This window comes from Rhinatrema bivittatum, chromosome 6, assembly GCF_901001135.1.
Source record: "Rhinatrema bivittatum chromosome 6, aRhiBiv1.1, whole genome shotgun sequence".
NCBI lineage: Eukaryota > Metazoa > Chordata > Amphibia > Gymnophiona > Rhinatrematidae > Rhinatrema > Rhinatrema bivittatum.
Window position 1 is genome coordinate 199,387,003 of NC_042620.1, and position 16,430 is coordinate 199,403,432.

Here is a 16,430-nt window from a genome sequence, read left to right on the forward strand (position 1 = left end):
TTTGCTTGTTTCACCCCCTCCCTTCCTGTTATCAGCAGTCTACTAGGAGGGTAGGGTCTGGATGGAGTAGGAAGCAAGAAGGCTGTTATCTGCAGGGCACCGACCAATAGAGTTGGGTCATAGCCATGTTTGTCATGTCTAACTTTGCACTATGTAGAGGATTTGTCAGCTGTATGGATCCATTTGTAAATGAGGTACTCTCATGACAATGTTTGCCATCTGCTTCATTTTGGAAGGCAGTTTAAATTATCAGAATATGAAATCTATTTTTCTGGATCTTCACAATACCAATTGCACTGTTGATTCATATTACAAAAAATAACTTATACAGCACTGCTGAAACTCTCTGCTTAGTGAGACTAAACAGAAGTACTCATGAACAGGAAGCTCAGCTTGACCTTGGCAGAAACTCAAAAGGATTTATTTATTGACCCAGCTGGGTTCAGATTGTTGAGTTGGGAAACAATGAATGTGGGAATGCAGTTCTCACTTCCATGCTGGCCTGATGTCAAAAGCAGTGTTTGCTAAAACTTAGTGACCAGAAGTAGGCTTTTGAGATGATAGGATGCTGCATGGTGCTAATCGCTATCAACATAATGCATTTTGGTGGCTAAAATAAGCATGTGTACTATATACACAGTCTATGAAAATATTTTGAGTCTGAGGGATGTCAACGAAATGAAGTAGAAATGAGGAGTCTTAAAACTAAGTTAAATCAGACCTTTTATTACTACATTGTAGTGGTTTTCAAAATCATGTGTTTAGAAAAATATGAAATTTGTAACATGTTAATTTTACTAACTTCGCTACAGGCTGTAGAAATAGGCAAAATATTTGGATGAATTCCTGAAGATTGTAACTGTAAAGCCTTTTCTTCTTAGCCTGGGAGCTGCAGAAAAAATAGTCTAGAAATTAATTTCAGACCAGCATAGTGTGTTCTAGCATAGTCACTATATATAGCTAAATTGCTTATGCTTTCAGCTTTTATGGTTGTGTAAATGTGCTCTGGTATCAGAGAATTAGATGTTTTGTAAGTAATGTGCTGCCCATTTCCTATCAAGATGCTCTTGCTTAAAAAATCATAAAGAAACAATTGGCTGATTTATCCTCTTCTTTTTTGGACTCCTTTGGTCTTGAGAAACCATGGATATGCACCTGTAGGCTGTTGCAATAAGACACACGTTAACCTTGGTGAAGTTTTGCCGATATAGAAGAGCAGCTGTTGCCATGAGTCCTTGACTTGTGAAGTGACTTAACGTCAGCTCCGGGACTGGAATTAAATTTGTCATGTAAAAAAAAAAAAAAAGTGTGCATTGGGCGCTTGGCGATTTTCTGCAATGGGGGGTAATAGCTAATAGCCTCATCTATATGGAATTTACATGTGATGAGCACTTTCATCTATGTGTTTGTTTGGATGCATGTTTTGGACGTGCTAATCTCCTTATTGATTGGGTGCTAGTCTAGCACATCCAAAACAAATGTCCAACTGTGCACTAGGCTGAACATAGTTTTATTGCATTGGCCTGCCTGTGTGGTCTATCTTTTATGCCTATAGTGACCCACACACAAGTGACTGTCTTTGTTGCAAGGGCTGCAACAGAAGACGCACAACTATATCTGAATTTTGACTTTCTGGGAGCTGTATTTTCCTGAATCTGCATCAGTCTTGTCTCATATTTTTTGAAGGCCTTTTTTGAGTTCATAATTCCAAGTGTTAATGTCAAAGTCCAGAGCCTTGAGATCATGTGTGTGGACACCCTTGATTTACAGGTGTGGATTTGCCAGAAGGTAGTTCCCCCATATACAATGTCTTTGGAATTTTGTCATCCATGCAGTGTACATACCCAAATCATCAATGGCGTCTGAACTGAGTGAAAGTGGAAATTAGTCTGCTCCAGGACTTTTGAGTTTGGAATCTTATCCTTCCAGTAGATGTTACAGATGTGTTGCAGGCAATGCATGTGAATTCTTTCTACTCTTTTCTCTTTATATGAGTACAGCATCCATGGCTTACTGCAATAGAGGAGAGTAACAATTTGTAGAGACTGATTTTGGTGTGTTCTGTAAATTTTTGTTGCTTTTCCAGAGTGATGACAGCTTTACCCTTGCATATGTTTAATTCTCCATCAAGAGAGAGGTTGTTTGTAATGTTGGAACCCAAGTATGTAAACTTTATCAACAAACTTTATGAAACCGTTAATACAGATGGCGAGAAGGGAGGGCTTGTCAACATCTTATTTCATCACATTTCCATTGAGAAGGAAACTGTAGAACTAGGGGTCACGATAGGAAGCTCTAGGGGTGATAACTCAGAACCAACAGAAAATATTTCTTCATGGAGAAGGTGGTGGATTCCTAGAATTCCCTCCTGGAAGAGAGGTGGTGAACACAAGAATGGTAATTCAGAAGGGAATGGGATAAACGCTGCGGCTCCCTAGAGGATAAAGAATGAAAATTAAGATATGAGCTAACCTATTTTTAGCTTTAGGTGTAACAATTCTGTATGATGGTAACCTGCATGGAGTGGCAGTTGCTACTCTTGACTGTAGGCATAGGGGTAAGTTGCATGAAGCGCCAGTAGCTTCTCTTAAATGAGGTCATGGGGGTAAGCTGCATGGAGCAGCAATTGCTATCCTTAACCAAGGATATGGAGGTAACCTTCAGAGGGGGGCAGTTGCTACCCTTAACTGAAAGCATGGGAGTAATCTGCTAAGAGCAGAAACTTGGTAGGCAGATTGGATGAACTGTTTAGTCTTTATCTGCTGTTATCTATTATGTTGCTATATTTGAGGCTAAGAAAAATTATTCTATATTTGAGGCTTCAGAAAAATTATTCATTTTTTTCTGTTCTCCAGTATAAGTTGAGACAGCAATGTTTTCAGTGAATAAGTTCTTCAAAGAGAATTTTCATTATCTTTGTTTTTGTTCTCTGTTGAAAGAGATTGAATAGTTTTCCATCTAATTTATTTGACTGGGTGACTAGAGAGTTGGGTTAGTGGAGAGTGTTAAATGTAATGTGTTCAGATTTCAGTAAGGCTTGGGAGATGGTTCTGCATAGGTAACAGAGTGCTCTTGTTGAGCACCCTAAAGTAACGGTCTGGGTTAGAAACTGGTTGAATGGGAGGTCACAGTGTAGTAGTAAATTGAGCTGACTCCAAGGAATGGAGTGTTACTAGTGGATTGGTCCTTGGACTGTTTCTTTTCAACATTTTCAAAAGCGATATTGTGAAAGAACTCTTGGAAAGGTTTGTCTTTTATCAGATGATATCAAAATCTGCAACAGGATAGACACCCAGGAAGGTGTTTAAAGTATGAGGAGGGAATTAGCAAAACTTGAGGAATGGGCTAGAGTCTGGTAGCTATGATTTAATGCTAAAAAAAAAAAAAAAATTAAAAAAAAAAAATGCAATCGTGCATTTGGGCGGAAAAAAACCCAGAGAGCCATACAGTTAAGGGATGAAATTCTTCCATGAGCAAAAGCGGATTGTATCTGATGATCTCAAACAGGTGGATAAGGTGAAGGCAAAAACCAGACAGATCTCAAACAGGTGGATAAGGTGAAGGCAAAAACCAGACAGAAGTTTGGATGCATAGGGAGAGGAATAGTCCGCAGGAAAAGGGAGGTGATATTGCCCCGTTTAGGTCTCTGGTGAGATCTCATTTAGAATACTGTATACAGTTCAGGAGACGACACCTTGGAAGGGACATTAACAGGCTGGACTTGGTCCAGTGAGTGGATAATAAAATGGTTTGTGATCTTTGTTGTATAGCATATGGGACAGGCTTAAAGATCTAAACATGTATGCTTTAAAGGAAAAATGATATAGGCAGATATGATAGAGAAATTTAAATATCTCAGTGGTATCAATGTACAGGAAGGTAGTTTTCTTTCAGTGGAAAGGAGACTATGGGATGAGGGTGAAAGGTATATGGAGGAGTAATCTAAGGAAGTATTTCTTAACAGAAAGTGTGGTGGATGCATGGAACAGCCTCTCATTGGAAGTGTGGAGACTAGGACAGTATCTGAATTTAAGAAAGCATGGGACCAGCAAAAGGGGTCCCTGAAGGTAGTGGTAAGGATTGTACAGTTGAGCAGTTGTGTGGCTGAGTAGACTAGATTGGCCATATGTTCGTCTTCTGCTGTGATATTTCTGTTTCTGTGTCAGACTCGTATAGAACTGTTTGCTCAGTTCTTGACCCTAAGGGAGCAAAGAAGATGCCAAATGGTGAGGAATAGGAAATCATCCCTAATTGATCCCGCTGTGTATGTCTAAGACCTCTGAGTTCAAACCATTGCGTTGGATGGTGTCTTTTATATGATCATGGAAGGACTTGCCAGGTACTTGTGACTTGGTTGGCCACTGTTGGCCACAGGATACTGGGCTTGATGGACTCTTGGTCTGATCCAGTATGGTATATGTTATGTTCTTATAAGAGGCTTAGGTGGACGGATATCAATTGTCTAGCATTCAATTTGAAAGCCATACTGTGATTTACGATAGACTCTGTCAGCAAAGATTTGAAGTCTGTTTAGGACAAGACATGCAAGGAGTTTTGTAATCGTGCTTAAGAAACAGTTTGATTGTAATTAGTCATTCTGACATCCTTGTTTGCGTATAGAGTAAAATTGTTAGCTTCTTTCATGTCTTCAGGAGCTTTATCTTCCTTTCTTTAAAAATAAAGAATGGCAAAGATATTCAATCAGCACAATTTTTGTATGTTTTTGAGTGGAAATATTCATTTGTAAAGCTCTTAATCCATATCCCTCAAGACAGGCACTCTGTAGAACTGATGACATCATCCTAAACAGTACTTTTCCATAGTAGAGCTTTGATAATATTTCACTTATTATTTTGGTCTATTTATTTTGGTCCCTTGCTGATGGTCTCTCCTGTATCTGACTTCAGAGGAGCTAGCTTATTCTGTGTTGATACACTTGCCTTTGTAATGCCTTCATATATGCCCCTGATATTCTCTGGATCTGCAAAGTTCTAAATGCTTTCATATAACTGCATCCTGTAGTAATTGTTAGTGTCTAGCTGTCCATTTCTGTCTACTCTTAGCTCTTCCAGATTCTGTTAACTTGGGGAACACTTATAATTGATATAAGTAATGTGTTCTGCTTCAGTGACTGGGACCATCTCATTTCAGTATGCTTGAAACCATTTGGCAATCTTCCCACACTTTTTTTCCCCCAAAATCTTTCAAGGTACTATCCATAATACTATCTCTTCATGTTTCCTATTTCTGTTGCTCACTTAAAAGAGGAGAGGTAGGAAAGAGGAGGTTGAGAGAAGGGGGGTGGGGTGGGGATATTAGATGAGCATTGTTTTCTCTGAAGCATTATTGTACAGACTAGCCTTCTCTGGATCCATTGCTTTCCTGGTGTTTGCTCATGCTGCACCTTTCCTGTTGGAATGATGGACTTAAGTCACTGAAGCCTATCCTTACTACATACTATAGAGTGATTCATGTCTCAGTCTGCACTTTGATAACTGTGAATGAGGAGGGTACTTTTGGGATCAATGCATCTTTTAATTGTTCAAATCTGGTAGATACAGAAGGCAATTGATCACAGAGCTGAAAAGTCTTAATTTGAAACCCCCCACTAATGAAGCTATATGGTAATCCACAAAACGTATATATGTAAAGATTTGATCATCATATAAAGCACTGATTGTAAATAAACTCTTATGTTTTGTGCTTTAATGATTATAATCATATGTCAATTAAAGTACTCGCCGTCATTCATTTTTTATGAAATTTTTTTTTTTTTTTTTTGCAAATAAAAAGTTTATATGAAGTCATCAGCTTAGCTTGTATGGTTCCTCTTGTGCTCTGATGCCAGAACAGTGTTTCAGATGAATCTGCATCAGGGACAACAAGAAAAACGTCTGATACTAGCTTTAAATGAACCACTTTATCTTACAATTAAAATTAAAATAATTTAAATTAAATTGGAACATAGGAGCTAATATTCTCGGTACCAAAGCAAAAGGGCTTCTTCAGTTGTTATACTTCCATACTTACTGCATTTCCGGAAACCATTTACTTAAGATTACTGATTGTCGGTGTGCAACTGTGGAGCAAAGAGTCGGAGCTGTAGGGTTGAGCTGGTGTAAAAGATGCCATATAAAAAAGGAAGATTAGCATGATAGAGTGGGAAAGTTTGCTCATCAGCTGAGGAAATGTCATGATCAATTCTCATGAGATTTATGATTTGACAATTAGCTGTTCATACGAATGAGTCCAATCTGTGAGAATTTTTGATCTCTAAATGTAAGTGCTCTTTAGATATATTTGAAGCTATATAAAATTCACAGGGAATGCCAGTCAATTTTTTCATTAATATCCTGAGGCACAGTAATTCTTAAGGTGAAGATCCAAAATTGTTCACATGTATTAAGGATAAATCTCCTCTTCGAGATTTGATTAGGATGATGCAGAATATAAGATGTTTAAATAAATACAAATAAAGTAATTCAAGAATGGTTCATCAGAAAAGTCCTAGACAATGAAAAACAGTGGGTGTTTGTAATTTCTTAGTATTAAGCAACTCCAGTGTTCAATAAGACACACATGTATCTTACGGTTAGTATGACCTACATACATTAGGTTACATGGGCATTGCAAGAGATACGGTTTGAGAATTGCAGTCTGTATGATCCTTAAAACTGTATATCCTGTGATAGCTGTCATAGCTGTAGTGCATGTCACATTGTGACATTCACTATGTCCAATGGTTAATTCTGCATCTGTTTTTCTAATTGAACGCAAAGCTCTAACCATATGCTGTTTGAAATTGGTGCCACATTTATAAGCAATTTGTGGAGGTATCTAGAAGTAAGAATGAAAAGTTAGATTCTTCCAATACTGTTTGAATAGGGTGGCTATTTTGTGTGACAGATTGGAATACCACACAGAGAAGTCACAAATCCAGGATTCAGAAATTCAGGAATAAATGGATTATAGTGGGATCTGGCAGAATAAAGCCTGTGATGAAGAGACACTCACTCTCCCTGCTGTTATCCATATATAATACCTTTTCTGCATTGGATAACGAAGAAGCTCCAGCAATAGAAAATAGTGACATCTGAAAGGGATGTAGTCTAGGAAACCCTTAATCATTATTAAATGCCATAAAAGGAAGCTTCTCCTCCTGGGAGACTGTCACCAGAGGAACCAATTTGGAAAATCATTTTGATGGGGATGCAAGCGTTACATGCCTTCCAGGATCCTCAACCAATAGAAATACCAGATAGTCAATGCAATTACAGAAGAAAGTAGAGATTCAGATATCAGTGTTATCAATCTGGGAACCAGTGACCTTGAAGCATGGAAAGATTTTCAAAATCTAAGGAAGAAGATTAGACATATGGCAAAAAATTTGCATTTTTTTGAAGTATTACCTGTTCATGGAAAGGGGAAGAAAAGGCTCTGCTGTATAGATAACATCAATGATTGGCTCAAAAAATGGTGTAAAGAAAGTGGTTTGGGATATATTGGAGGCTGAGGGTGTGTATGGAAGAATAGAAGATAATGTTAAGGATGGACTAGATTTGTCCTTGGCAGGAAAGAGGATGCTAAATGAGAAATTTAGAGCATACATTATCAGACATTTAAACTAGAGGTTGGGGGTGGCAGGAGGTGGCAGTCCAGCACCACCTTCAAGCCGTCTGAGTTGTTTGGCTTATTGTCCTCGCATTGTTGGCTCTATAAGAACATGGCATGGCTTTGAGTCAGTAGCATTCAGGAAAACATCTATGAGAAGCATGTGGATTTGCTCTGCTTGGGTGACGACCTCTTTGGGGAGAAATTGTGGGAAACTGTCTCCCAAATTAAGGACCAGAACGTGGCTGTCCAGTCTTTACCCATGGCACCAGTGCATCTGTCAACATCTCGCTGCTGTCCCTTCCGTTCCTATCACCAGTACCGCCTGCTGCATCTGCTACCACAGCGCTGCTCTCTCCTGTTGGACATATTAACGTTTATGAGTTACATGATTTAAGAAGAGCTTTGACTATTTTTCATTGCTGGGTATTAATACTTACCCCTGACGAAGATAGAAAACTTTGAAATGCTGCAGCATCATTTCCTTGCTCTTGTGGATTTAAAGACTTGTCCAATAAGCCTAAGTTCAGGTTCTTCAGTCTGGAGCTGTAAGTTAAGTGCTAGTTTGCCAGTTTACTTTGCTTCACTCCTAGTAAGAAGATTTTATTTGCAACAAAAAAATACATCCTTAAAAAAAATATATATGTATATACCTGGGACTTGTCACCATTTCTGCCCTGGGCCGATGATTATAAATATACAGGCACTTTATTTGCTATAAGATATAGGACACAGAGTTTGATGGTGCAGTCTAAGTGCTTTTTAGATGAGGTCCGTCCTAGCAAAGCCACCTTGCATGAGAATATCTGTACTGCATTGTTAATCTGAGTGAAATTTTGATTTGTTATATTTTTTTCACTTTCTTTACACACATTTTACTATAATGGCATTTGATCTTCATGAACGATGGATTATGGCACTTCTAGGTTAAAGCACCTTAAGCTTTAACCCGTATCCTCTATTGTATTTTTGATTATCACCACTTTCTACTTCCTTCCAGCTGCATAAGCTTCCAAGTTCTTTCTCCTTGTTGAATGTAACTTTGCCTTATTCACCTCTATTGTTTAACTTACTTTAGTTATGCGCCAGTTATACCCTTGTTAAATGTAAACCGATCCGATATGGTTATTACTATGAAGGTCGGTATAAAAAAGTGTTAAACAAATAAAATAAAATAATCACAGAGAACCCAGCAGCATCAACTGTCCGCTAGACCTGTCCAGTGTGAACGCAGGCAACCTAAGTCTGCTCAACAGGTCCAGCCCAAATCGGGGCCACTTTTTGATTCAGTGTGTGAAGACCAGGATCGACTGGCAGGAGCCTGGCCTTTCTACCATTGTGGCATCAAATTGCCACAGATATCTGGGTCCTCAGAATTGTGCAATATGGTTACTGCTTGCATTTCTTCCAACTCTTACCTACAGCAGAGAGAGGTTCCCTCCTCTCAGACCTCTGTTAGCAGAGCTCCGGATAGAGGTCCAGGCCCTGCTTCAGCAGAATTCAAGAGAAGCAGTTGGATCATGGATTTTACTCCTGTTATTTCCTTATCTCTAAAACGTCAGGGGATTTGCATCCAATACTGTATTTGCAATGTCTCAACATATTCCTGCACCAGGAGAAATTCAAGATGAGCTCTCTGCAGACCACCCTCCCCTTTATCTTGCAGGGGGAATGGATGTGTTCATCCTCTTGTTGGCATTACTTTCTCTTCAAAGTGGATGTAGCGCTGTTCTTCAGCATATCATGGATCTAGATTTTGAGCCTCTGGAATTGATCTCTCTTAAATATCTGACATGGAAGGTGGTCATTTTGATTATGGTGACATCTGCATGGAGTGTTAGTGAACTTAAAGTCCTTGTGCATCACCCTCCATACTTGCATTTTGTACACATCTGAAGTTCTTGACGAAGGTGGTCTCTGCATTCCACCCTAACCAATCCATCATCTTACCTACCTACTTCCCTCATTCACATGTTCATGCCGGGGAGAAGTGCATTCACACTTTGGATTGTAAGCAGTCTCTTGCCTATTTTATAAGATATGGACTCAGCCCCATCACCAAGCCTCCCAACTCTTTCTCTCATATGAACCTAATAGATTGGGTCGTGTCAAAGCCAACCAAGTATGGGTGATGGCCTTGCCTACTGCTCATTTGCAAAAGGTTTCTCTGGAGGATACCTGCAAAGCTGCCATGTGGTCATCAGTTCACACCTTCACTTCCCAGTACCTTCTTACATAGAAATGAAATGACGGCAGAAGAAGACCAACGGCCCATCCAGTCTGCCCAGCAAGCTTTCGCCCTTTTTTTTCCCTCATACTTATGTTACTCTTGGCCCTTAGTAACCTTTTGGTTCTGTTTCCCTTCCCCCCTCCATTAATGTAGAGAGCAGTGTTGGAACTGCATCTAAGTGAAATATCTAGCTTAATTAGTTAGGGATATTAACCACCGCTAAAAGCATGCTTGTTTACACAGACTATGTAATTCAGTCCTTGTTGGTTGTTGTCTGTATATAGATCCACTTTTCTTCATTCCCCCCTGCCATTGAAGCAGAGAGCTATTCTGGATATGCATTGAAAGTGAACTATCAGGCTTATTTGGTTTGGAGTAGTATCCGCTGTAACAAGCAAGCTACTCCCTGCTTTTTTGTGAATGGAAATCCTTCCTCCCCCCCCCCCCCCCCCCCACATTACCTCTTGCCGTTGAAGCTTAGAACAATGTTGGAGTTGCATTAACTGTTTGTTTATTGAATAAGGGTATTATCTCTGTTAGTAGCCGTCATTCCCGCGAGCCATCCACTCTTCATACACATCCTCTAGACTTTATGGATCCACAGTGTTTATCCCACACCCCTTTGAAGTCCTTCACAGTTCTGGTCTTCACCACTTCCTCCGGAAGGGCATTCCAGGCATCCACCACCTTCTCCGTGAAGAAATACTTCCTGATATTGGTTCTGAATCTTCTTGACAATTTATTGAGAACTGACAGTGGTCAATCTTGTGGAATGTAGTCTCCCAGTAATTCATTCTCTATACTGAAGTCTAGGTTGCTTACCACAACCCTCAGCTTGGGATTCCCCATATGTAATAGACTGATTATTGACAAAAATAGCAAGTTTATTTACTGTAAATGGTGGTTTCCATAGGATGAATTAGCTATGGAATACCCACCCTTCTCCCTGGAGAATGGGCTATTCAGATAGGTTAGCTTTGCAACTGATTGAAGAGACTCATAAGACAAAGCCTGTGTGGGAACTTCTTCGCATGCTCAGTAGAACTCAAAGCTCTTGGAAGCTTGTAGAGAAGTCTGTTGGATGCTACCAGATGATGTCACCCACATGTAATGGCTAATTCATCCTGCTATCTACGGAAAACACCATTTATGATAAGCAAATTTGCTTTACTCTAGTTAGTTTTATCCATGGCATTTAATGTTTGCAATTAAAATATATCAAATTTAACTTCTGATGTTTTTGAAAAGGTGATGGCAGCTGACGTTTGTAAAATGTACGGGGGAGGAGTGAATGAAAGAGAAATTAGAAGGAAATGGAAGGCTAGATAGATGTTAAGGAACATAGGGCATGGGGTGAGCTTGAGTGAGTGAATTAAAGGATGTGTAAAGGGGGAAGAGGTCGTGCAGAAAGACTGAGTGACAGGAAGGGGAATATAAAGAGAATGATATGGGGGAGAGGGAGATGCAGTACATTCTGTAATTTGCAGGGTATCCTTATAAGCTCCTTTATGCCACTGTCCAGTAGTGCTTATAGGGCTTCAGTGGCATATCTGCCTGGCTCCAAGATTTGAACAAAATTTCATTTCTATATAATTTTATTTTTATATAACACAAGCAAAATGATGGTAATATTCAGCAGTAATAGGAAACCATATGCGCCAATTATATTTATGTTCAAATATATCTGTGTATTGGTTCTAGAGTCTATTTACTGTAGCATTGTCCTGTCCTAAGCATATTTTTAACTGCTAAGTATATCTGTGAGGCCATTGAAATAAATAATAAATCACCAGTACCATAAATGTCAGTATAAGTGTAATCTATCTGCAGACCTAGAGAGTAAAATGGGGAATTATGTTGCTGTTAATTAGACTCTTTAAAGAGTCTTAGAATAGCATAGAAAAGGCCCAAGTGACCTATTTCCTTTTACAGTATTTCAAGATAAAGTGATTTCCAGTAGTACCTGTAAGCTTTTTTTTTTTTTTTTTTTTGAGTATTTAGCTTTTGTTATGTAGCATTTTCAGCTGTATATGGCAAATTTATAATTTTTTTTCTCATAAATCAAGGAATGGGATAACTTTTTTACAATAGCTACTTCGTAGTGGTGTAAGAAATTATGAATTATAATATTTTGAGTCTGCTCTGAAGATAATAGGATTTTTTTTATTCTTCAAATGTTATTAATGTGCCTATTTCTAATGCAAATATAACCAAATCAATCATAAGCAAGTGGTAGAAGTGTATGCTTGTAGCATAACACAAAGGAGGCTTGTTTTATAATTGCACTGTTCTCAGAGTTATTGGGAATCCTTCCTATGGATGAATCTATCTGAAATTTGGAACTGCATTGATAAATTTGTCTACCTATAACTATAGAGATGTTTACTAATAGTACTATAGTAAGAGTAGTAGTATCAAATTTGTGGAGAACTCCAATCTATACAAATGGAGAGAGAAATATGGACACACAGCAATATGGCATTTAGCATCTAGCACTTCCTAAAAAGGAGTAGGGAGAAATAGAATCTTTTGAAGAATGTATAAGACCCCAATTATAGGTGAATATTGGACACTATATTATATTCAGACAAATATAGTACTTCCTATGTAAAAGCAGCTATTAGTGAAGAGAACAAAAAAATACAAAATCGAAACTAAAGCAAAACTTTCCTAGCCAACACAATAAATGGTTAAACATGCTTAGTACCTCAAATGGACAGCAAGCCACAGGCAGTCCATGCAGCTTTTCATCTCATTTGACAAGAATAGTTTGGGAGTTGGTTACCAAACAAACGCTGTCAAACTGACTGGTGGATTGTATTTCCTTCTGCTATGCGCAGGCAGGCCTTCAGCTTAGAGGCCATGTTAAGGCTGTCTCGGTCAGAGCCACGACAACTTCGGTGACCCACTTGTGTGTGGTTCCCATAGCCAAAATCTGTAAGGCTGCGATGTGGAATTCTCTCCACACTTTTGCAGCGCATTACAACTTGGACAGGGATGGCCGACGTGACAGCAGTTGTAAAACCCAGCAGGGATGGCCGACAGCACTTGTAACACCCAGCTCTTCCTGCCTAAGCCTTTTTTTCGGGTTTAGGCTGGCTCCCTGTGTTACCGGCCGCACCTGTTTTGTTGGGCCCATTGGCACCTGGCTATTAGGTGTGTGTTGGTCTTACCTGTTGTTCGGGGACAGCCTGTAGCTATGTATGCACCCATGTGTGAGAACTACTATCCTGCTTGTCCTAGGAGAAGGCAAAGTTGCTTACCTGTTACAGGTGTTCTCCTAGAACAGCAGGATGTTAGTCCTCTCAAAACCTGTCGGCCACTCCATGGAGTTGGGTTTTTCCTATGTTTGTTTTATTTTTTTTGCAATTTTGTTTTACAAGACTGAAGAGGGATCCCACATGGATGCGTGGTTAGTGGCTGGGCGCCATCTCATGATGGTCCCCTATGTGTGAGGACTAACATCCTGCTGTCCTAGAAGAACACCTGTTAAAGGTAAACAACTTTGCTTTCCAACATTTTTCCCCAGGCCACATGTCAGCCAGTGTTGTATTAGACAGGGATTAAAAAAGTGAAGAATTTCAGTGTTATGGGCAGGGCCAGTTAGGCCCCTGAAGGATGGAACCACTGCTTGAGCTGAATAAATTGTGAATATATATATTTAGGATTTGTTAAGCTTTTATGGCTTTTCTTTTCTGTTAATCTTTCTTTTCTGGAAAACTAAACCACTGAAATGTTTGTGCTAGAGGTGAGTCTGTGAAGCCCTCAAGAAACCTGCATCATTGAGTTACTTATAGGTCACATTCCGCTGACCTTTTTTGAGCCCAACATCTGGCAGAGCCCCTCTAGTTAGGATTGCAATGTATGAGAGAGAAAAAGTGCACAGCATGATTGCTGGCTGAGTATTGGTGGGAAAGTCATACAAGACCAGCACCTCAGTACTGGTGATAATGCAAGACGTTCAATGACATGCCATGCTCTAGTGCTGTATCCTAGGTGATGGACTGCTTCAATGCTGAGATTCATGAGATGATCTCAGGGACGTAAGCAGAATTAGTATTACATTGTGTAAAAAAAAAAAAATATATATATATATATATATATATATATATATATATATATATATATATATATATATATATACACACACTGTTTTTTATTTACTTATTCTGTGCGTATACTTTATTGCATCTATTATATTTGTAGTATTTTTCTTTGTCTACATTATACCTTATTCTTATGTGCGTTGCAATTTTTATATATACTCAATTTACTGTGACAAATGTGAAAATCTGCTAAGTGCAGTGTATAGATATTTCTGTTTGTGTCTGTGGGAATGACAAAGGGATATAATGCCCCCTAGCAGCCTTAACAACTCACCGCTCCTTACAAGTGTGAACAAGTACTCTATTTGGATTGCAAGAAAGCTTTGTTCACTTACTTGGAGTGGACTACAGCCCATAGAAAATCTACCCAGGTTTTTGTTTCTTTTGACATCAACAAATTTGGGGATTGTTGTTGCCAAACATACTTTATCCAGTGACTAGCAGATTCTATTTTCTTCTGTTATGCCCAGGCAGGCCTGAATCTGGTGAGCCATATCAAGGCTCACTCTGTCTGAGCCATGGTGACATTGGTGGTTCACCTATGATTGGTCCTCATGGAGGAGATCTGCAAAGCTGCGACATGGACTTCTCTACACAGATTGAAATCTCATTATTATTTAGACAGAAATGGTGGACACGAAAGTAGGTTTAGCAAGTCGGTCTTGTGGAATTTATTTGAGATGTAAAACCAAACTGCACTCTCTCCTTGGGCCCATTGTTTTTGTTCCAGGCTGCACCTGATAGGATAAGTTTAAAAACAAACAAAAAGGAAAAAAGTCTTGTTGCCAACAAAATTACTGTTGTGCCTTTTGGCATTGTTTTTCCCCTTTGTTCGTTTGGTGCAGTCTGTAGCTAGGTATTCCTAAGTGCATGGGCTGCCATCTTGCTTGTCCCCCGAGAAAATAGAGTTGCTTACCTGTTACAGGTGTTGTTCGAGTATAGCAGGATGTCAGTTACCACGAAACCCAGCTGCCTCCCCTTGGACTTGGCTTGAGTTATATATGCTAAGGTAAAAGATTGAAGGGGCCCCCATATGAATAACTGATATATTGGCATGTGTGGGCATGCTCAGTGAGGCATAGTCAAAGTTCCATGCTGGGCTCCATTGTTGATGTCACCCATGTGTGAGAACTGATATCCTACTGTCCTCCGAGAACACCTGTTACACGTAAGCAACTCTGTTTTATTGTATATTTAGCTCGCACTTTTTCATTGGTAGATCAAGGCAAGTTCATGATTTTGTTTGTGATGCAGAGTACGTGGTGTTTATCCCAAACATCCTAATCTGGTGTGGTTTTTCTTATATTTAAGGCATAGCATTTGTCTTTCTTGGGTCATTTACTAGAACACAATTTGTTTTAATTAAAATTATTTTATTATAGAATAGGAAATAGTCAAACATTCTTTGAAACGGATAAAAATGTTAAATGACATGCTACCTGTATATATATTTTTTTAAACATTTTAAATCATTTACTCTGTTTTTAAATTAAAATCTTGATGGTGTACATTTTTGTTTTGAAGAGATGGCAATGGCCTTTTAGGCACTGCCCTCTTCTGGTCATAAAGAATAGCTTTGCCCAGCAGTTTTACTTGAGAGCAAATTGAAGTGCTGAGGAAAATGTGACTGTTCATATTACATAAGAACATATGATGTGCCAAGCTGGGCCAGACCACAGGTTTATTGCGCCCAGCATTCTGTCTCAGACAGTGACCAGTATGGGTCATTAGGAAATACCTGGCAGATCCCAAAGAGCAGATCTAATTCCTTGTTGCTCACTCCTAGGGATAAGCATTCGGTTTCCATGAATTCACTTGCTAATACTTATGGGCTTTTCCTCTAGGAATTTGTCTAAACTCCTTTTAAACTCTGCTCTGCCAAATGCATTGACCACCTTCTCTAACAATAGATTCCACACAGTCATGGATGTGTTGATATTTTTGACAATTCAGTCATGTTAAGCTTCAGAGTCACTCATAAACTGACTTTAGCTAGATCCATTTGAGGTGCATAGCACAGCAGGCATGAGCTGAAAAACTTCTGTGAAACTCTTGTTCACTTTGTGTTATTTTTTCCCATATGAATATTTGTATATAAAATCTTTGCATAGAAACTATTTGTGAGTATAAATGTGGTCAGTATTTTTTTAATTCTTTATTACATTTTTAACATACATTATAAGCATCTCCTGCAATTTAGAAATTACAGATATATGTATTTATGTAAACAAAATGAAATGGTAAAACAGTTATTTATTTAAAGGTTTTTTTTATATACTGCGGAACGTTTCAAACATCACCTCGGTTTACAATGAACAATAATTTAGCAACAGGCTTTACAATCAATTCAGGAAGAACAAGCATATATCAATAAACCAGGCAAAGAGTAAACATATAGTATAATTGGTTCCCATCTAATCTCCTGGGAGAAACTATGTATAATTACAAACTATATATGATTAGGTGCATTATGTACAAATATT

General features: G+C 38.8%; 1 protein-coding gene and 1 long non-coding RNA gene across 6 annotated transcripts in view; both read left to right on the forward strand.

Annotated features, from left to right (window-relative positions):
- Positions 1-16,430, forward strand: part of LOC115093936 (arf-GAP with GTPase, ANK repeat and PH domain-containing protein 1) — a 1,595,449-nt gene that overhangs the window by 145,104 nt on the left and 1,433,915 nt on the right. The gene's annotated exons all lie outside the window — the stretch shown is intronic.
- LOC115093938 overlaps positions 15,086-16,430 on the forward strand; it is a 33,478-nt gene continuing 32,133 nt past the window's right edge. For both annotated transcript variants that reach the window (XR_003857442.1, XR_003857443.1), the window contains exon 1: positions 15,086-15,115. This is a non-coding gene — a long non-coding RNA (uncharacterized LOC115093938). The remainder of the gene's footprint in view (positions 15,116-16,430) is intronic.